The sequence below is a fragment of the Mytilus californianus genome, unplaced genomic scaffold (genome assembly GCF_021869535.1).
Source record: "Mytilus californianus isolate M0D057914Y unplaced genomic scaffold, xbMytCali1.0.p SCAF_6, whole genome shotgun sequence".
In the NCBI taxonomy this organism is placed as follows: Eukaryota; Metazoa; Mollusca; class Bivalvia; order Mytilida; family Mytilidae; genus Mytilus; species Mytilus californianus.
Window position 1 is genome coordinate 7,388,206 of NW_026262712.1, and position 22,680 is coordinate 7,410,885.

General features: G+C 33.2%; 1 protein-coding gene across 2 annotated transcripts in view; it reads right to left on the reverse strand.

The window, feature by feature from the left end:
- Window positions 1–22,680, reverse strand: part of LOC127706905 (low-density lipoprotein receptor-related protein 4-like) — a 285,549-nt gene that overhangs the window by 65,644 nt on the left and 197,225 nt on the right. The gene's annotated exons all lie outside the window — the stretch shown is intronic.

Sequence of the window (22,680 nt, forward strand, 5' to 3'; positions counted from 1 at the left end):
TTACTTTACTGAACATTCTTGCTGTTTACAGTTATCGCTATCTATAATGAACTTGTTCCATAAGTATTACAGGAGAAGATTTCTGTAAAAAAATGTTTGCGTTGCACATGATCCGCTATCCTTAACATTAAAATACAGTTATTAAGCTGCTCAGATTGTGATCTGTTCAACAGCAATTAAAACTCTAGACGTATATATCTGAGCATCACGGGACGACACAATGTAAAAATTAACGGACAACGACGGACGCCAAGTGATGAGAAAAGTTCACTTGACCCTTTAGGGCCAGGTGAGCTAAAAAAGGGTGATTTTACAGTTTTCGGACAATATTTTTAAAGTGCTTTGGGGAGTTTTCATGACATTTTGGTGACTGCTTTATATAGATTAAGGTAACCTCCCTTTTAGTTTTTTTTATAAATTTTTGATATGACAATGAGAAATTATTTATAGGTTTTATAACGAGTGATAATGGATATTGCTTGATATCGACTCGAGTTATTTAATTTCAATATAATATTAAACGATGCTCCGGCGAGTTTGATATCAATCGTATCATGTGCCCATGGCGCAGCTGTTTATTAAAAAACGGAGTAAGAAACCTACTGGACAGCAGAGAAGAATCAGAAAAATGCATTTGTTTTTGTTAGATGTATTTCTATTTGTATACATCTGATGAGTTAAGCCTTTTTCAACTGATTTTTATAGTTCGTTCTTATGTTGTACTGTTACACCACTGTCCCAGGTTAGGGGGAGGGTTGGGATCCCGCTAACATGTTTAACCCCGCCACATTCTGTATGTATGTGCCTGTCCCAAGTCAGGAGCCTGTTATTCAGTTGTTGTCGTTTGTTGATGTGTACATATTTATTTTTAGTTTTTTTTTTTACATACATTAGGCCGTTAGCTTTCTCGTTTGAATTGTTTTACATTTGTCATTTCAAGACCTTTTATAGCTGACTATGCGGTATGGGCTTTGCTCATTGTTGAAGGCCGTACAGTGATCTATAGTTGTTAATGTTTGTGTCATTTGGTCTCTTGTGGAGAGTTGTCTCATTATCTTCTTTTTTATATGTAATAAAAAATATTCTACTAAAAGACACTTGATCCGACCAGTTTTTATTCCCATTGACAATAACATCTGAATTAAATGTCATATATAGTTAACAATGAAATGAGTAATTCATCAGCTTTATTCACTCTTTGTACGTTCGTCTCAATCCAAATTGTCTTTGCTTACATTAGATTATTGACATCATGAATATATACTGTACATGTAATTTATTAGATGTGATAAACAACAATATATACAGATGGCTGATACTTGTTTATAAAGTCTAAGTGTTAGTATACCTTTATTAAACTGATGAATGCATTGGTTTCGTGCCTTAAACAGTACATAATTTGAACCCTTGTTTATTGTTTTTAAACGTAAATACACTGACACACAACATTCTAAAATATAGGAAATTTGTATAATCACTCGATAAAACACGAACGCACTCGAAAAAGCCCGGACTGCTATCGAAAAAACCCGAACACATAGAAATGAATTTAGTCTCAAAATATCGTTTTTCAATGCAACAACAAGAATGTTTGTAAAGTTTCTGTATATCTAAGGATATATGGATTCCATGTATGCATTTCCATCGACGTTTGCATTGGTATGTGTATAAAAATGGCTTTATTCTGTTTTTTGGAATAAAAGCATTGTAAGGCTAAATTCAACTTTTTGAACGAAAAATAATGTTGGATTGATAATATCTTTTTATCTCAAATACTAACACACCTTGTATATCCTTGTATATTAAACTCAAGCTTCTATATCACGTCTTTTCAGAAAGTAAGTCTGTTTGTTTACATTTTTGATCATATTCACTCGAAAAAAGTGGTCACACTAAAAAAAACTCGATCAAATCACTCGAAAAACTACGATCCTAGCCGGACACTATACCTACCGTGGTTAGGTAACCAGATAAAACTTATGCAATCCGCAACATAAACAACTACTTCAAATCTCAATTTATGTTAAAAAAAAGTCGCTTATTCATTCATTACAAAGTGGCTATGTGTACAATAATGTTTGATAGGCTGATCCGAACATCTAAATCGCCGTTTATCAAATACAAAAACTGTAAATTCAAAATAAGCTGTGTTCTGTTAAAGTTTTATTGACATGTTTTTTATTTCTTTTTTTATTCAGACAAAACTTAACATCAATTTAAGGCGTACAACCGTAAGCTATGGAAAGCCAACGGGGTCAAAATTCTTAATGCGTAAATTGTGAATGTGTAAATTGTTAATGTGTAAATTTTGAATGTGTAAGTTGTCAATGTGTAAATTGTCAATTCGTAAATAGTCAATTTGTAACTTGTATCTCTGTAATTTCAAAATTATTAATTCGTAAATTGTTAATTTGTAATTGTATCTGTGTGATTTCAAAATTCTTTATTGGTAAATTGTCAATTTGTATATTGATGTTTTGTAACTTGTAACATGTCGATTTGTTAAATGTCAATGTGTGAAATGTCATCGTTGTATTATGCTAACGATCATTATGACGACAGATGGCGCTCGATTTCTTCTTCGGTGTAATAGCCTCCTGTAAGTAAGAGCACCTCCATATGGAATATATACCTAAGTAATTTCAATCAAATAAGAACAGCAAATGCGTCTAAAAGAAAGCAAAACAAAAAAAAACATTTTTACAGGATCACAGTTTTATTTTGTTTACTGATGTGGCGTTTCATTCGCGAACGGAAACTATATCAAAATACATCCCCAATAGTTCAGTCCCTCCGCGTAATCGATCTCTCCTAATTGCGAGGTTAATGAAATGTCGTCTGTCAGCTGAATATAACGACAAGATTATTCAGGTAAATAAAATAAGGAGATGTTGTAATAAACCGTATGATTGCCAATGAGACAACTATCCACCAAAGCGAAGGTCAAATAAAGTTGATGTAAGCAAGTATAGGCAACTTACGGCCTTCAACAATGAGAAAACTTAATACCATATAGTCGGCTATAAAAGGCTATATTTTTACTGGAAAACCAAGGTACTAGTAATAAACGATTTCTTTTAATCCTAAAATGCTATTATCAGACCATTTTATTCTGACAGGAGGAGAAATGGCTGACATAGCCTAGGTGGTCGAGTGGTCTAGCGCATCGGTCACAGTGCAATGCGATTTGGTGCCACGATATCTCAGTAGCATGATTTCGTATCCTGGCGAGGGAAGAACAACAAACTTGCTTACGCAAATTTACAGATCTAACATTGTTAGGCTGATGTTTAGACGGATTATATATATTATAAAATTGAGAATGGAAATGGGGAATGTTTCAAAGAGACAACAACCCGACCATAGAGCAAACAACAGCCGAAGGCCACTAATGGGTCTTCAATGCAGCGAGAAACTCCCGCTGCGGGAGGCGTCTTTCAGCTGGCCCCTAAACAAATATGTATACTAGTTCAGTGATAATGGACGTCATACTAAACTCCGAATTATACACAAGAAACTAAAATTAAAATCATACAAAACTCACAAAGGCCAAAGGCTCCTGACTTAAGACAGGCGCAAAAATGCGGCGGGGTTAAACATGTTTTTTTAGATCTCAACCCTCCCCATATACCGAGTCCGATGTCAGAATAGATAACAAAAGAAAATAAACAAAAATGACAATAATACATAAATTAACAAAAGACTACTAGCAGTTACTGACATGCCAGCTCCAGACCTCAATTTAACTGATTGAAGATCATTGAAAGATAATGTTTTCATCAAATGAATATCAAGCACAATTCCTCCCGTTAGGGGTTTAATATTATTCCATCATAAAATATATGAGAAGAACATAACCCGTGTCATGGCAACAACTGGTTTTAGATTAAATGAGTTTAATTCCGATGCAAAGACCCTATAAGTGAATCAATATTAAAACCTGGTATTAATATACATGCCTACTGAATTTTTCTGGTCAAGAAGCTTAAAAATTGCTGCTACCGATTTCCGTTCTATAACCAAAAAAGACCAAAATATTCCCGATTCCCTCGATCCCAACAGCTGCTTAACGACCAGTACTCCCGATATGAACCCCACCCGGTGCAACACCTCCTTATAGCACGACAACCTTACCAAATCTACTATTTTTGTCGATCGGATCGTTAATTAACTGAAATGATTCACGATGTTAATCATTAAAGCTAATTTTTTTGAAATTTGCATGTCATATAAAATTTTAAAAAAATTGCAATTAATTTATAACAATATAATCCTAATATTCAATTGCCAAACCATGTTGTATTCCGCTTGCTCTTCTGTCGAGCAGTCAGCCAGGATCCCAGGCTACCATTTTACTCTAAAAATGACACAAGACATTCCTCTCGGGCCAAACCCCAAATCATGTGCAAATATTTTCATGGAGAAATAAAATTAGTGTAAGTATATTGGTGATAATTGCTTCTGTCATGCAAATGGCGAGATAGCGAGATCTTCTCTCTGACATGACAATGGGGTAGGGCGTCACTATGGTTAAAAGTTGGTGTAGGTGACGTGTGTAGTTAAAAGAAACAGTTTCAAAGTTTTAAGATCATTGGTCATTAACAAAATATCCAGAAGGGGACACCTCCTAGTGTATTTCGATCTAGTACCATGATCATTCTGGATCTGTATCTGTATCTATAGGAATACGTTGTGGATACCAATACTGGCTTTAATACAACGGTAGAGAGAGCGCCGTCGATATATTGACGGTGCACGAGAGCAGTTACTGAATGACTGACTGTCAACGCTCGGTGTGCGCACTACAGTTTCTTCAAGGTGGTGTCACTCGAATACTGTTTTTACGAAAAATGAGTTAGAATATTGTGGTATTTTGCTCGTTGAGATCTCAAAACATTTTGTGTAGTTCTTGATCTGCATGTTTTTTCACAATATTTCTTGACCGATAATTGTCAAATCCCTTGGCAGCAATTCAGTTATTTTTGGACGAGCTTTTGACTGGTTCTATAACACTTAGAAACCAGCCCCTCGACCACCTCTTACAGAAATATTAGCTTCTGGCTTGAGCGTCTTGTCTATATGTCTAGTAGTTTTAGTTTGATGATCGTGTTTGAGACTCAACCAACTTCTCTGGATTTGTAGTCTCCTGTTACAAATCTTGCAGGTTATCGAACATGTAAAACATTTTTTTATCTTCATTACTCAGGAGCCAAATGAATAAAGATTGTTCTTGCATTTGCTTCTTGTATTAAAAAATCATTAGATAATAACATTTTTTTCTGAAATTTTCATATTAAGATTATAATATTAAGGAATAATGGGTGCCAACCCATTTCTCCTATTGTACATTTAGTCCAAAATTTTCGGCCCAGAACAATATTAGTATGAATACTAGTATTCCAGCACCGTCTTATATTTCATGTATTTAGTCTAATTTTGACCCGCTCAAATATTAAGTAGAAATGTCTTGCCAAGTGACAGTACTATATTTACGAAGTTGACAAGGAAGCCCATTACAGCGACACATCTATATATACCTTAATACAGGAAGTGCCAAACCCCATCCGAGGTTTGGTGACCAGTACAGTAAACAAACATGTTTATTCGAGGTCACCTCTATATAAAACCGAGTCCCTGGTATACATGCCATATAAAACAAACAATGTATTTATCTATTTGTTTTATTTTATATGTATGTCCTGTATATAATTGATTTACATTACTTAGGTATATATTCCTGTTGGTGTATGGCGGTGCTCAAACTTACAGGAGGCGTATACACCGAAGAAGAAACCAAGCGCCATCTGTCGTCATAATGATCGTTAGCATATTACAACGATGACATTTCACAAATCTACATTTCAAACATTGACATTTAACGAATCGACATGTTACAAGTTCACTGTAGGTATAGTGTCCGGCTAGGATCGTGGTTTTTCGAGTGATTCGGTCCGTTTATTTGAGTGTCGTTCGGGCTTTATCGAGTGAAAAAAAAACATGCGATAAGGCCAATTAACTGCTAATTCGTTATTATAAAAGGTTTTTTCATGATTACCCAACTTATTTTGATTACTTTACATGTTTTGATCAACAAAGAAGCACAATTTCCTTGTATCTAACAAAAAAAAAATGAGTATTTATTATTGTCCGGGCTTTTTCGAGAGCAACTGTGAAATCGTCCGGGTATTTTAACAAATAGTCCGGGTTTTTTCAAAGAAAATTTTGATAAAAAAAAAGGTATCCTTGACTTGAAAAAAATGACTTTTTCTAGTTTATAACTGTCATCAAGTGAAGGACAATATAATATCTGCCCAACAAATCACAAAATCATGCTACTACGGTGATCAAAATTAATCTTTTTCAATTTAATTCTGTTCAGAAAACGTTCTACCACAATTCTCCAGTATTAAATTAGAAATTATTGGATCCTTTATAAAAAGGTCTTTAGAACACAGTGCAGGGGATTCATAATCTTTTCATGGTTCTTTTGTTGTGACAGCTAATAATATTTTTCGTGGTGAACCCCAGATTTTTTATACAAGACGTTTTATGGCATACCGTTGTCCGTCCGTCGTCAGCAAGTCGCAAAATAACTCAAAAACGCTGTAACCAATTTACATTAAACTTTGGAGAATTTTTATATATATTTAGGTATCCTCCCTATCGGATTTTATAAATTTTAGATTTTACGTTTCCGAGTTATTGGATTTTATTAAACACACAAGAGGCTCTAAAGAGCCTGTGTCGCTCACTTTGGTCTATGTGCTGCAGTGCATATTTAACAAAGGACACTCTTCAACATTGGAGACAAGAATAGAATTCATGACAAAATTCTCTGTTTTGGTGATGGTGACTTGCTTGTAATTCTTACTTTACTGAACATTCTGGTTGTTTACAGTTATCTCTATCTATAATGAACTTGGTCCAGTAGATTCAGAGGAAATGATTTTTGTAAAAGTAAACGGACGCCGAAGACAGATAGCGACGAACGCCAAGTGATGGGAAAATCTCACTTGACCCTTTATGGCTAGATGAGCTAAAAGGGGTGATCATGTTTACAGTTTTCAGACAATATTTACAAATTGCTTTTAGAAGTTTTCACGAAATTTTGGTGACTGGTTTACATAGATTAAGGTAACCTCCCTTTAGTTTTTCATAAAGTTTTGATATGACATTGAGAAATTATTTATAGGTTTCATAACAAGTGAGAACGGATATCGCTTGATATCAACTCTAGTTATTTAATTTCAATATAATACGGCGAGTTTATTCTATTTGAATTAAATAACGAGAGTTGATATCAAACGGTATCCCATTCTCATAAATTGGTGTCGAACCTAATTGTCTTAATATGGTCAATACTCTCATTGTGTTAAATCAAAAATTACGCGAATCCTTGGTGAGTATTTTTCACACGAAATATACATCGTCGTACCTTTTAAAGAATAGCAAATGAGATGCCGTAATATCATCTTATGATTATGGATAAGCAAATCAAATTAACACAGATTTTCGTATCATTTTTTTCGTATCAGAATCTATGCAGTGTGATACGAAAAATGTCTATTCATGCAAGATATAGATAATAAGCTACAACCATAAGAGAATGAAATGTATTCTCTGAAAACGCTACGGGCGTAGCATGCGCTCATGGCACAGCTGTTCATCAAAAACGCAGTAAGAAACCTACTGGACAGCAGAGAAGAATCAGAAAAATGCTATGTAATAATAAATATTCTAATTAAAGAAGTCGGCTCCCTTTCTCCACAAAAAAAAATCATAAAAAACAAAAACAAAAAACATACACACACTAAATCCGACCAGTTTTTATTCCCATTTACAATAAAATTTGATTAGAATTTCATTATTATATAGATAGTGAACAATGAAATGAATAGTTCACCAGCTTAACACACTATATGTACGTACGTCTCAATCCAAATTGTCTATGCTTACATTAGATTGTTGGCATCATGAATATATAATGAACATGTAATTTATAAGAAGTGACAAACAACAATATATACAAATAAACAATAATTGTTTATATAGTTTGATCGTAGTACACCATTATCAAACTGATGAATGCATTGGTTTCGTGCCTTAAAAGTGCATGATTTGATCTCTTTTTTTTTTGTTTTTTAACGTAAATACACTGACATTTAACATTTTAAGCTATAGGAAATTTGTATAATCACTCGATAAAACACGGACGCACTCGAAAAAGCCCGGACTGCTCTCGAAAAAACCCGAACACATAGAAATGAATTTAGTCTCAAAATGCCGTTTTCAATGCAATAACAAGAATTTGTGTAAAGTGTCTGTACATCTAAGGATATATGGATTCCATGAATGCATTTCCGTCGACATTTGCATTGGTATGTGTATAAAATTGGCTATATTCAGTTTTTTGGAATAAAAGCATTGTAAGGCTAAATTCAACTTTTTTAACAAAAAATAATATCAGATTGATAATATATTTTTATCTTAAATACTAACACACCATGTAAATCCTTGTATGTTAAACTCAAGCGTCTATAACACATCTTGTCAGAAAGGAAGTCTGTTTGTTTACATTTTTTATCATAATCACTCGAAAAAAAGTGGTCACACTCGAAAAAGCCCGATCAAATCTCTCGAAAAACCACGATCCTAGCCGGACACTATACCTACCGTGAAGTTACAAAACATCAATATACAAATTGACAATTTACCAATAAAGAATTTTGAAATCATACAGATACATGTTACAAATTGACAATTTATGAATTAAGAAGATACAAGTTACAAATTGACAATTTACGAATTAAGAATTTTGAAATGACAAAGATACAAGTTACAAATTGACAATTTACGATATAAGAATTGTGAAATTACAAAGATACAAGTTACAAATTGACAATTTACCAATTGACAATTTACACATTGACAACTTACACATTGACAATTTACACTTTGACAATTTACACATTGACAATTTATGCATTAAGAATTTTGATCCCGTTGGCTTTCCATAGTAAGCACGTGTGATTTGTTTGTATAAGTTGTATACAAAAGCTCAGCAACATAAAAAGTACAATGCTGTAGTTGTTTTTTTTTTATTCGGACAAAACTTAACATCAATTTAAAGCGTACAACCGTAAGCACATGTGATTTGTTTGTATAAGTTGCTACAAAAGCTCAGCAACATAAAAGTACAATGCTGTATCGACAGTTTTTTCGTAAAATGTTGATGCATGCCTCTCTGCTCAAATTAAAGGTATCCGACTGGTCAGTATTGTATTTCTAAAACGGTGACCTATAGTTGTTAATTTCTGTGTCATTTGATCATTTGTGGAGAGTTGTCTCATTGGCACACACCTTCTTATATTTACATTGGTTAAGAAACACACATTTTTCGTGCTTGCGTTCTTGCCTTAGACTCAGGTTGCGTAAAAGTCCAGAGGAAACATATTTTGTTGGACAACAAATTTTGTTGATAATGCAAAACATTAGATATGTATTACACGACGACAAATTTAAAAAAAAACAGTGAATGTACAAATGGAACAATATATCAAAAAATTAGTAGTTTTCAACCAGGAAATTAGCTCTCAGCGTTTCAGTTTAAAAACAAAACAAAAATATGCAAACGTTTGCGTCCATTGACAATGTCGTTGTTTTATACTTATGAGGTCAGGTTGTAAACAATAATGTTGTATTGTTTTTGAAAATTTCATCAAATTATTAATGCTTAGAAATGTAACCAGACTTCTGAACAAATAGTGAGATACCAATCAACTTTTTAAAAAATATACCGCAAGACAAACATGACAATAGTAAAACAAACGGACCTTAAATCTAAGTAAGTGTAAATCAAGACAAGGCATGCACAAATTTAAACAACAAAAACAACCGTTTAAGCTAGAGGTGACCTCATATTGGAAGGAGATGTATGTGATGTGTGGCACCTGTTTGTCATATGACCATTTGGTGGTAGGTCAGATACATTTACATTCAACGAGACAAGCAAAAAGGTAATGTCGATACTTAAAATTGAGCTAATCAAATGTCATCTTTGAAATGTATCCGCCATATCGCACATGATAAAATAATCACTAGGAAAGTGGTGAAGATGAAATCATTCCTTCGTAAATGTTATAGCCATTGCGACATGGTTGACCGTAATCTGATATATGTTTACCAGATGAAACACGGATATGTTTATATTCTGTCTTCTTTTTCCCCAAATGCAATTATAGGTTTAGACGTTCCAGCGCAGTTTTATACTAATTTGAGCAACATGACGGGTGGAGCAGGATATGGTTACCTATCAAGAGCACCTAAGAATATCTCACTTTAAAATGGGGTTCAATTGCTCAATTTTTGCATTAAGAATGAGGTGTATTAACTGCATCTACCACATTACCAAACTTGTGTTTGACCATTAAAAAATTAGCTGCATTACTTTTTGTTTGTGATTGCTAGTAGTGTATAACAGTTTATAACCTTGAAATATTGAATCAAAAGTCGGGAATGTGTACATTTGGTCGGGGTAATGTCACGTTCGACGGTGTGATGGATGATAAGAGAGATTTCAACATATATCACTTTAAAAGTCTTATTATATTTGATAGGAATGTAGTTTTGTGTTATATGTGATTTGATTATTACTTTTGAAGTTATCAGAATAAAATCTTACATACAGAACTATGTCAAATTTATCGAATCTTGGTAAATAAACGTATCTGTTTGTGTAATCGTAGTCCAAGGCAAACACAATACTTTCCACTTGCTCAACCAGTACAGTGGCATTGCGTGTTTCAATATCAAATTCGCTACTAAAAACGAGAGACTTTAGTGTGTGTGATCTGTCAAAAACTACTTCTTGTATATAAATACTTTAACAGCCGATTAGAGATATACATTACACAAATTACACGTGCATTATTGTTAAGAAAACTTCATATGTTTTTTTTAAGACATAAAATACATTTAATTAAAATATATATATATATAAATCAATGTTCGGTACAAATGTTGTTTATGACAGTATAAATGTATGCACAAAAATCTGAGTCAATCGATTTAGACCTAATTTCAATCGTTTCGTTGGTGCATTCAAGTCGTATATATTTTCAATGCATATTGATGAACATGTGTTAGAATAAGCCTTACTATTAAACGCCTTACATCAAAATGACGTCAGTTGGTGATAATATACATTACGGCCTGTGAACACTGCGTATGACGTTTCAGTTTTGGAATATTAAAAAATAAATTGTTTGACTCAAATTCTCATATTTGATTGATACCTTACTAAAACGTATATACAAAAGTTTAAAATAAACAATTAGCAATGCATGGACTCGATAACATGCATAAACATTTAGTGTTTATTATAGATTTCATCGAATTACCCGTCGAGATGACCTCTGAAGACTACCTACGGTCAAATTACCCGATATAAAAAAATACATCTAAATATAAACATGTTTCCATCTGCAATTTGTTATATTTACCTGTGTAAGAATGATTTTTTTGTGGACCGAATTAGTGAACCAAATTATTCTTGTTTCACTTTCAATTTTGACATTCTTTTTTTTTTTAACGACGCGTTTCCAAATAAGAAGCTGTTTTATTACAAATTTAAAACTATTAGAACCTTTTTTTTAAAACAGACACTGGTATCCATGTTTTAGAAAAAAAAAATGAGTATGTAAATGTGGGTTTATGAAAATAAAACAAATCCCATGCAATGCCCTTTGCATACTGGCCTTTCACGTTATATATACTGCATATATATAAGTTGACGGATAGCAAATTTTCTGACATTGACTTAAATAACCACAGTTGATAAGTCTTAAAATTGCCTGGTGGACTGAAGTGTACTTAATATTTCATTGTTCAGTCTTTTGACAATTGTTCAAATAAACATGAGCATTTTAGGTTAAAATTGTTTAAACACTGAAAGATAGACAGCTAAATAAAGGCAACAGTAGTATACCCCTGTTCAAAGTCAAAAATCAATTGAGAGAAAACAAATCCGGGTTACGAACTAAAAGTGAGGTAAATCCATCAACTATAAGAAGAAAACAACGAAACAACAATAACTCACCTTTATTATAATTTCTATTAATTTATTAGTAATATATATTACGAAACACTTACATGATTCCAGTAATATGCAATTAATATAAACACAAATACAAACACAGACTTTTATTTCCATTTCCGTCAGGGTCCAGATTATTTCAGATTATATAAATCTAATCAGACCTGTTAATGTGGATGTTTTGACTTTGTATTAACAACATAGTATGTTCATGTAAGCGTACTTTTTATATGTATTTTTTCGTCATATCGATTACATTTGATTGAAACATTTTTGTGTAGTTGCATTATTATTTAACGCAATCTCGTGATCTATGATACCAGGGACGATTCATTTTATGAATTATCTCTGTATTAACTTACTGACCTGGATTTGTTTACCCAGAGTAGCTCTTTGAGGTGAAGTACTATTTATTAAAACTTAATCGTGCATGACATTTAAGACACACGTAATTAAAATCAAGATCTAAAATAAGATTATTAAAAAACAACCAGGAAAATATAATAATTTACAAGTTCAAAGAATTAAATGGCATTCGCTTAATCATCTGTAAAAAAATATGGCGGTATTAGATTGGAAATTTAACATGTCTGAACAGTATCAATGAATGTATATGCAAAACATGTACATTTCTTATTTAACTCTTTACACTACCAGGAAATTAGATACCTTTTACATGTACGTTTAATGCCACTACATATACAGTACTGAAGTAAAATATCACCATTCAGTACATTTCTTATCCATATCCTTTCAGTACATATAATTATATGCGCGGTAAGAAAAGTTGGTTATTCAGTACTAAACATTTTAGTTATTTTTCAGTACTGACAATTTCAGTCATTTTTAAGTACTTACAAATGTAGTCATATTCAAAACTTAATTTAAAAGTTTTCTGTTATGCTATCACAAATACGATAAGATGGTTTTGATAAATAAAAGGTTTTTTTTTAAACTTCACTGCTGTAATTCTTCTTTCACTTCAACCAGTTAAGGCATTGGATATTCTTTTGACGAAGTATACGGCTTCATTCTTTATGTGCCTGTTTCAAGCAAGTATTTTTAATTGTCGTTGTTTGTCGTTGGTCATAATAGGTATTATTCAATGAGTTTGACGTGGATGAGAACGTTTTATTTTCTTACAATTAGTTTCACTAGTTATCAAGCAGACTTGTTTAGCCTACCATTGTTTCATTGTTTTTGTTTGGGAAAAATTGAAGAAGGAACAATGTAATGAAATCAGCCAATTTTATATAAGCAACAAATACAAAAACAACATACAGAGGTCACCATAACGGTTCTTCAATGTTTGGCAGTCCACACATTACAATAAGCTCTAAATGGCTCCGACAAAAATATAAAAAAAGTAATACTATCAAGTCGAGAGTACAATGTCAGAGTACCGTTTAGTAAGCTAAATATATAACTACCTAACTATCAAAGACATAACAATGACATTCACTTGTCCGACTTGGGACCGAGGTGCATATAAATGATACAGAGTAAATCTGGTTTATCGACGTCTAACGTTAGACATTATGGTTATACCTAGTATCCTTGTTCTGTGATTGATAGTTGGCTATCGTACCACATCTCCTTGTTTTTTTATATTACAATTTAAACTAGAGAATTATATGCAGTCGTCTATATAACACTGTTGCTGTATAAGCAACAATGCGGGGTCGTAACTATTTTTGATTAGGTACTTTTTTGGACCACTTAAATTGCAAGGAAATCAGTAATGTAGTTCACATGTTTCTTCTATAGATAGAACACCTTCTTCTGATTCTATGATAATTTATTATAATAATAATTTCAAAGTAATTTTAAAGATAGTGCACACTTTTCAAGATCTTTTTATATCATAGATCTTGTCTTTCTGTCACGACAGACATGAACCAACGAAAACCATTGAACCACAAACTCTTGGCTTCAGACGGGCACATGAAGAATGTGACGGGGATAAACATGTCTGTGAGGGTCCAACCCTCCCCTAACCTGGGACAGTGATGTTACAGCACATTTAAAAATTAGTTAAAAAAGTGTTTAACGGGACGGATCGATACAAAGAAGAAACACATATAAGAAAACCACAGACCAGACGTGGCAGGGTATTTATACATCCATAACTACATCCGTACGGTTTTTGTGTCAACTTTGGTATCGTCTGCAGAAGATACTTCATATGATTTACCTGCAAGGGTTTTTTTTTTTTTAAATGCAAACAACACAATTAGTATTTACATGGGTTTAAAGAGATTTTCCAGATTTACCTTCATCAAGAATATTTCAAAGCAATGTATGTATAAATCCGAAACAGTCGAAAATCAATATTACCAAAAAGTGTCTAAAATCAAAATATTTGTTATGTTAATTTTCTCAATTGAATTGTTTCATATTTGTTTCATTTTAGAACCTTTTTTACAGTCGACAATAAAGTATGGGTTTTCCTCATGGTTGAAATTCGTATGGTTGCCTACAATTGCTTTAATTCATTTTATTTGAACTTTGCTCGACCGTTGTCTCATTGGAATTATCACCACATCTCATCATATTTATATCATATTACACCCTTTCTGGAGTTTATTTCCATGATTATGAAAAGCAATAATAATGCTTAAGTTTACTTTGCATTTCGGAAAGCTTGCTATCGGTTTAAACATGAAAGAAACCAGCAATACCAACATTGATATTCTTTATTCAACGGCAGTTGAATAGATGCTGGACGTTGGTGTGTTTCTTTGTGTGGTGTTAGTATTGCAAGCCAATTTTGACAGCAGTTGATACAGAACTGAACTAATTGTATGGTAGTAAGGAAGAATCCAAATAAAATACATAATTTGAATAAAAGGAAATTTTAGTTGACTGCCCATGAAACAGTTACCTTTTGCCCAAGGTAATTTTTAACGTGATTAATAATAACGTATACATTACAATAACAGACGCTTTTTTGGGTTGATCTAAAGCCCTTCATTCCAAAACGATTGATATGAAAACAATATTCAAAATCCACAGACAAATTTTCTACCCGTGAATGTCACATGAAAAATGTTAAGCTGGGTTCACACATTAACGACTTTTACTGCCGTCCTTGACAGGACCATTCCCGATTAAAATTTGTCAAAAGTCTGATCAAGATCCTGTGAATCGTGGATGGAAAGTCAAACTTAAATTAAAATTTGTAAAAAAAAAATGCAATCACAACAACAATCGGATATTGTTCAGGAAGCGTCGATATTGAACCGTTTCCAAGCAAATTTGTCCCGATAATCCCGTTCTCAATCCGATTCTAATCCGATTTGTATCTTTCGCATGGTAAAATTTGACCGAGTCTGTCACGACTGCGTCCTGATTCTTCCGAATGTAATCCGACAGAGATCAGAAAGTGATCAGACAATGAACCGACGCTGACGGTAGTTATCCGTTAAAAAAACTGTCGGCATATTCCGGATGATCAGGTACTGTCGGAAAGTAATCCTATCACGCGCACGGTCCGCTCTACCGCATTGCAAACGGCTTTGTCTGGTCTCAGTCGTATTGTATTCTGTAATTTCGGGACTCTGACGTGACGAATTTCGTATTAATAACGGGACTGTTCCTGAACGGTTTCGGTAAAGATGGTTCGCATTCGACAAGATCTGGATGCAATCTGGACTCAATCGACAAAAAAACAGCAAAGAAAAGTTTCTCCAGATCATTCCCGTTTCACAAGACACCGTCCAGAAAACACAGAACACTGTTAAGATTTTGATCCGAAATAGTAGAATTTGTCACGACATAGTCACGCTTGTAATCCGACTAGACAAAATCGGCTGAGTTTTCCCGAATGTTAGGGGACGCACCTAACTGTTGGGGTGCTTGACCTACTATCCGGACCATATCCGACCCGTAGTAATTTGTTACGAACTTAAACGACAGCGTTCAGACAATAATAGGACATTCCAGATAATTGAGAATAGTAATCTGATTTTTTCACTTTTCGTGTCTTATCGCTGTCTGATCTCAAACGGGAGCAATAATCGGCAATGTGTGAAAACCGCATTATGTGAAACTAACACGAATCGAACCTTTCGCAAATATTAAACAGTAAATGAACAAAATTCAGATAATGTCAATGCTCATCTAGTATACCTTCTCTCTTTTTAAAATTTTAAATATAGATATGTTGTTTTATTGGTATTGATCATGTGTTCAAACTGTCATTTTATATTTCTGTTTTGTTAAAATTTCTTGGTCATCAACAATACTAATCAGTATTGTAAACTCACACCAACAAGTATCAGATGCAATGTATAAGATGCAAACAAGAATGCACACTGAAATGTCTTGCCTGCTTTACTATTCATGAATTATTTTATGTTGAAAGTCCTTGGGATAAAGTTTTGATACAAATGTCATATAAACTTTTTACTTGATCAATGATTCATGAAAATCAGATCAAGGTACACCATGGGCCGTATTTGGTCCCCTATTTTGTCATAAATGAACTGAGCATCGTAAAATATGTTCATATATCTGTTCTTCCGTACCACATATTTTGTCTTCTAGTATGGCAGAAACCTGAATTTGGGTTGTTTAAAAGGCGTTGATAACGTCAAAAGATAGGAAAATGTTAATTTGTGGACTGCAATTCTTGGTTTTAAAAGGCCTCCGCCAACGTGAGCAACAGTAATAATTAGTGATAAAGATGGCATATAAACGGGGTTTCCAGAATATGAAAGATATTATTGGCTCACGTTGGCGGAGTCTCTAAAAAAATAAAAAATCTCTCCGAAAAACAATTATTTATTCGAAATAGCTGTGTCGGATAGAAATCGAAGAAAGGAATGAAAATATTCGCATTCGTCTGTTACAGCAAGACACCCTCAACAAAAGCAAGAATAATTCGATAAATGAGTTTTTCAGTTTCAGGATTTTGCCATCATTTCTCAAATTGTATTTTTTTTTTTTTTATCTTTTTATCAAGGTGGATTGTGTTTTATCGATTTAGATCAACACGTCATATGTTAAAAGCATATGCACTCGGCACACACGATGAGCAGGCGTTTTTCAATTTAACAAAAGAGCCTCAGTGGTATACATAATAAAAGACTGAAAAAAGATATCCCGTGAACTTCCTTTTACAGGAAGTATTTTTTTTTTCTCTCAGTGGTATACAATATTTGATACAATAATGATACCGATCAACATATGTTGTGACGCGACATATTTTCTTTTTTGTTACATTTGTCTTTAACCACGGACTCTACAGTGCATTATAGATACAATCATATAAAGCCACTCCTGATTAAAAAAGTTAAGTTCGCGTTCGTTTAAGTAGAAATCACTTATGTTTAAATGACAACAACAAAAAACCCAAATTTGATATTATGATTCAGGACATCAATGTCAAATATGTTATACTACATATTGCGTCGTATTAAGGAGTGCATGTATTGTTAGTTCAATGTTTATGAATACAAATAGCCGTACTGTGGTGTTTGGTTTTATTTCCCGTTCGTTTAAGGTAGTCATTTCATTTCTCATATTAAACACATGAACACGAGTGATTCGTAGAGTAATCATATTTGTTGAAATATCAAACGTTATATAAGAATAACGCCAGTTAAACATCACTGTAAAAGAAGCATACACAATTTTACATCGGTTGCTGGCTGTCGAAATCAAAGGAAATTTAGCACCGTATTATATAGTACATTATACTCAGTCTTCCTTTAATACTTTGTGCAGGCTAACATAATTTGGTCACACAAACAAACTCATATTTTGTAGTATTTTTTTTCAAACTGTCAATTATAGCGAACTGTACGACCAGCAAGTTAAAAAATAAGGTCGCTAGACGTCAGAGCAATCAGGGAATATCAAACACTATGCCTAGTTATTTTTGTACTATTAATGACCGTACTGCCTAAAACAACAACAAAAAATCCACACTGTATATTTGGCTTTACAAGACTCCAACAAGAGAACTATTTAACACACACACATGTATTTATGTAGAGTAACATGTCATTCAGAGTGCTAATCTGTAACCATCACATTAAGGTCCGTCTTGTGAAAGAGTATTCATCTCATATAGAAAACAAAATTGTGCTGATATTCATGTACTATTTGCCACTGAAAGTTTTGCAAAAATCAAGAAAAAAACGAAAACAAAAACAAAACAAAAACTAGTAGTTCAGATGTAGGTTCGTGTTCAGATCACTCAATGTGATCACTTGCCTGTCAACAAGCAATGATATAGGGAGATTGTCAGATTCCGATCATGACTGTAAAGGACAACCATTTGTTTAATACAAAGGTAGCTGATTTACTCTTGATACCTTGGTTCTTTAAAAAAAAAAATGGCTAACATGATATAGCAGAGTGCTGAAAGTGGCACACACAATCAATCAGTTATTTTCAAATTACCTATCATTAATCAGTTTTGGCAAAAAAAAGTATATAGGCTATACCATACTGAAACATAAATGTGATAAAAGAATATACAATTCAAGAAAGAGAGGTGCACCAACAGCAAATAGAAACTGCAATCTTTCTTTTAATTTCATCGGATCTCAGATCTCAAAATTTTAACTCTTACCAGAATTTATTCTATCTTACAGTATAAATCGGAATTTTATAAGTGAAACTCGAGCTTTAACTAGAACTCTTACTCGAATTAACATTCGAACTAAAAATAAAACTGGAACTTTAACTCTGAATTTAGCTGGAACTCGAACTCTTATTCTACATCAAAGGTTATCCACACTCTCATTTGTCATCTGATAAAAAAATTCGTAAGGGTTCCACGGAACACAGTGTCTCGCCTACTTTTGCTGTTAATCGCAGGCTCAACAAAAATGAGGAAAACAATCAATAAAAATATTCCTCTCGATATTATCTTTTAGTTGTAAGAAGCTTCTGTCCAAGTTTGGTATTAATCTAGGATAGTTTATGGATCTAATAAATGTTTTAAAAACTTTAACTGCATACTGTATGTAATGTTAACTGGAAGAAAAACTAAGACCATTTATAAGTAAAATACGGATAAACAGGTACAAAATTTTGACAAAATTTCCTTCGAGATACAAGCTTTTGATCATCAACAAGCTTCTGTCCAAGTTTGGTACATATCCAGGATAGTTTAAGAAAGTTATTGAAATCTTAAAAACTTTAAGCACAGAGTGAATGTATTATTTCCTGGCAGAAAAACTAAGTCAATTTATAAGTAAAATGCGGAAAAAATAGATTTTTTTTTACAAAATTTACTTCTGGATACTATCTTATGATCATAAACAAGCTTCTGTCCAAGTTTGGTAGAAATCCAGGATAGTTTAAAAAAGTTATTAAAACTTCAAAAACTGTAACCACAGAGTGAATATTTGTGGACGCCGCCGCCGCCGACGACGACGACGCCGACGACGCCGGAAAGTAGGATCGCTATGTCTCGCTTTTTCGACTAAAGTCGAAGGCTCGACCAGAAACTAGAGTTAGATAAAATATATCGACATGTCCACAGAAACACGGATAGATGTAGCAGAACAAGAAAAAAAAACTAGATCCGTTTATTACAAATTAAAAGATTTTTTTAAATACATATTTACTGGGAACATTATATGTTCCTGATATCAATATGGCGATGTGTATCTTATTGTCAATTAACTCTAAATTATGAGATGCATTGTATTTCTCATAACATACCAACGTTGAGCGATTAATCGAACGGTAATAGAATATACGTAATACATATAGTTTTAATACACAGGCGATGAACATTGAACATATGATGTACAATGAACATGAAACGATGTATGAAAAATGGGTGCGGGATGATAGAACTCAGAAAACAATTTGGTTTCCACAGTTCGAATAAATTATGAAGCGTTGTGTAATTACGAAACCAATTTTAAATTCCTACCGAAAATAGGTTTCGTTTAACGTGCTGAGTTTGTGGCATTTTTAACAAGGCATTTCAGGTTTTATCTTCCCGGTGCGAATTTGACAAGCTAGTGAAATTATGGTAATGAAATTATTCTGCCTGCAGTCTAAAAGGAACGTGTTACTTTTTAGCCCGGATACCCTCAGTCTTCCGAGGTAGAAGATTATTTATCTGGAAGCCGAACATTATTTCTATAATACGGCATGAGGCAAACATTCGTTTTCCCCATACAACAAATGCAATTAAAACAATGAAATGACTTCAACTTTGACAATTACTTTATAATAAACTGTTATTGTATCTATGTTTAACGATTCGATAGATGGATAAAGATATCAATGAATAATCAAAATACCTTAAAAAATGTTCAAAAATGATATTATATTTTGTAGTGAAAAGGTTTAATTCAACCCAAACTTTGCAAGAAATGCTGTTATGCCAGCAACGTCGTTCTATAACGTTAAAAGGTTATAGTTCCCGCCAAAATTCAATAATAAAGATTATTTCCGTTTTAGCGGATTTAAAACATCGGTGACCCCCCTTTTTTATTTATGCTATTAAAATCTCCCCTGAAGCTGCAACTTTTGCAGAAGTTTGAAGGGAAAAACATTAGTAGATTTTTTTTATTTCAAGAAAAATCTATTATAAATAGCAATTAACAATTTAGAGCGGTATTTCTATATTTCATTATAACGCGATTCTTTAAGTTTTGATGACGTCATATCTCGAAAACAACATCGGTGACCCCAATTTTTTGTTCGCCTAAAATATCTTATTAAGTATGATCTGTCTACATGCAAAATGTCAATGAATTATTATTAGTAGTATAAATAGTGTGATTTCCCTTTAAGAACATTTTTGATATTGTTTACTTACCATTATATCTTTACAGACGGAATTAATATATACTAACTAAACTCATCATAGATATCAGGATTGAAATTTTATATTTACACCAGACGCGTGTTTCGTCTACAAAAGACTCATCAGTGACGCTCGAATCAAAAAAATTACTTAATGTCAGAAAAGACGACTATGTTTTTATTACTTACACACTTTTATGGTTACAACAATTATTATTTTCCTTTATAACCAATTAAATGTTGACTTGAAATAATTGGAACAAAAATAATTGCAAGTTTGCAAACGTTCTTTGATTAATAGACATACAATATAAGACCACAAAAGAATGCCCTCCATTCTTTGCCGATTTTATTCATAAAGGGGGAACATCCCAAGATAAACACAGGGAATATGTCGCCCGTTTTGCATCCGAATTTTTGTGAATCGTTACACCACTGAACCCGATCTTACAAAATCTAAAAGCATATTTACCTTTGGTCTGATTTGATCTGAACAAGGTCTCATCAAGTCTAAATCGGATGCAAGAGCAATCTGTCTTGTCTATCATGACTTGACTGAACGGACTAAACACGGTATATCGTGACAGCGACGTTTTTCTCTAGCAGTAAATCCAGTAGATGAAGACTTGCTCAGACCAAAATGACCGTTTCAGACTTAAATATCGCTACAAGTGAAAAGTTCTCAATTATCAGGTCAGTAAAAGAATATTAAAAAAAAAGAAATATTGCCACGTGTACCATTATTAGTCTACTTTGAGTCGTTTTCTCTATTTCTTACATTAAACATGCAAATAACGTAAAAGACTTAATTCTGGACCAAAAACAATACATTTAGTTTGTAATTTGTCATCATAACATAGTAGGTGTGTTTGAATGACAAGGTATCAGATAAAAGCTGAATTATATGCAAATTTCTCTACCCCTTTAAAACGCAAAATCTGACACCCCAATTTTGATGTTAATGTAGCTTTAAAACCAATACATTGTAACTAAGACGCTGGTATTTGGTCAAATTCCATGAAACTTGCAAATGAAGCCTCAGAATCTGCAACACGAAAAACTAGGGATAGGTGTTTGAGAAAACTGAGCTCTGAAAACTTGTGCTCCTGCTTGCTGGAAATAGATTACGGTTAGGTTCCTTCCGTGAAACACATTATTTGGAACTAACAATTCTGACCAGAGACATTTTAATACTTGAACTTTCATTAACATTTTTTCTCCGCTTTAAACCGCCACCACGCGTCAAGCATAGCCCACAACCTGCATGTGGCGTTCTACACGGTTTAACTGGTGTCTTTAAAAATGGAAATCAGAAGGTCTTTTAACATGTTAAATATATGTACTCTGTCCAAACTTTTCTAAATTTACGGCACATACAGTTATGTTGAATGGGTATTTTTTTGAAAAAAAGGAATATGGAAATGTATATGTACATTAGACATTCTTAGACTGTTTATTCCATATTGCATGCATACCGTTTGATGTGTGATGCTTGATTCTTTATTATGAGAGCACATTATTAATCCATTAACTATATTGTCTTTATCATGGTAGGTTTTTGTGCTTCGTGACAATCTTATGAGTCGAGGCAGTTTCAACTGATTTTTTATGGTTGTTCCTTACTTTATGGGGTTTCATCACTGTCCCAGAGTGGGGAAGGTTAAATGCTTTCAAGCATGTTTGACCTACAGCCTTCTATGTATGCCTGTCGAAAGTCAAGAAACTGTAATGCAGTGGTTTGTTGGTTTTTTGTTGTAATTTTTTTTTTTATTTCGACTTATTATTTTGTCACACATAAGGAT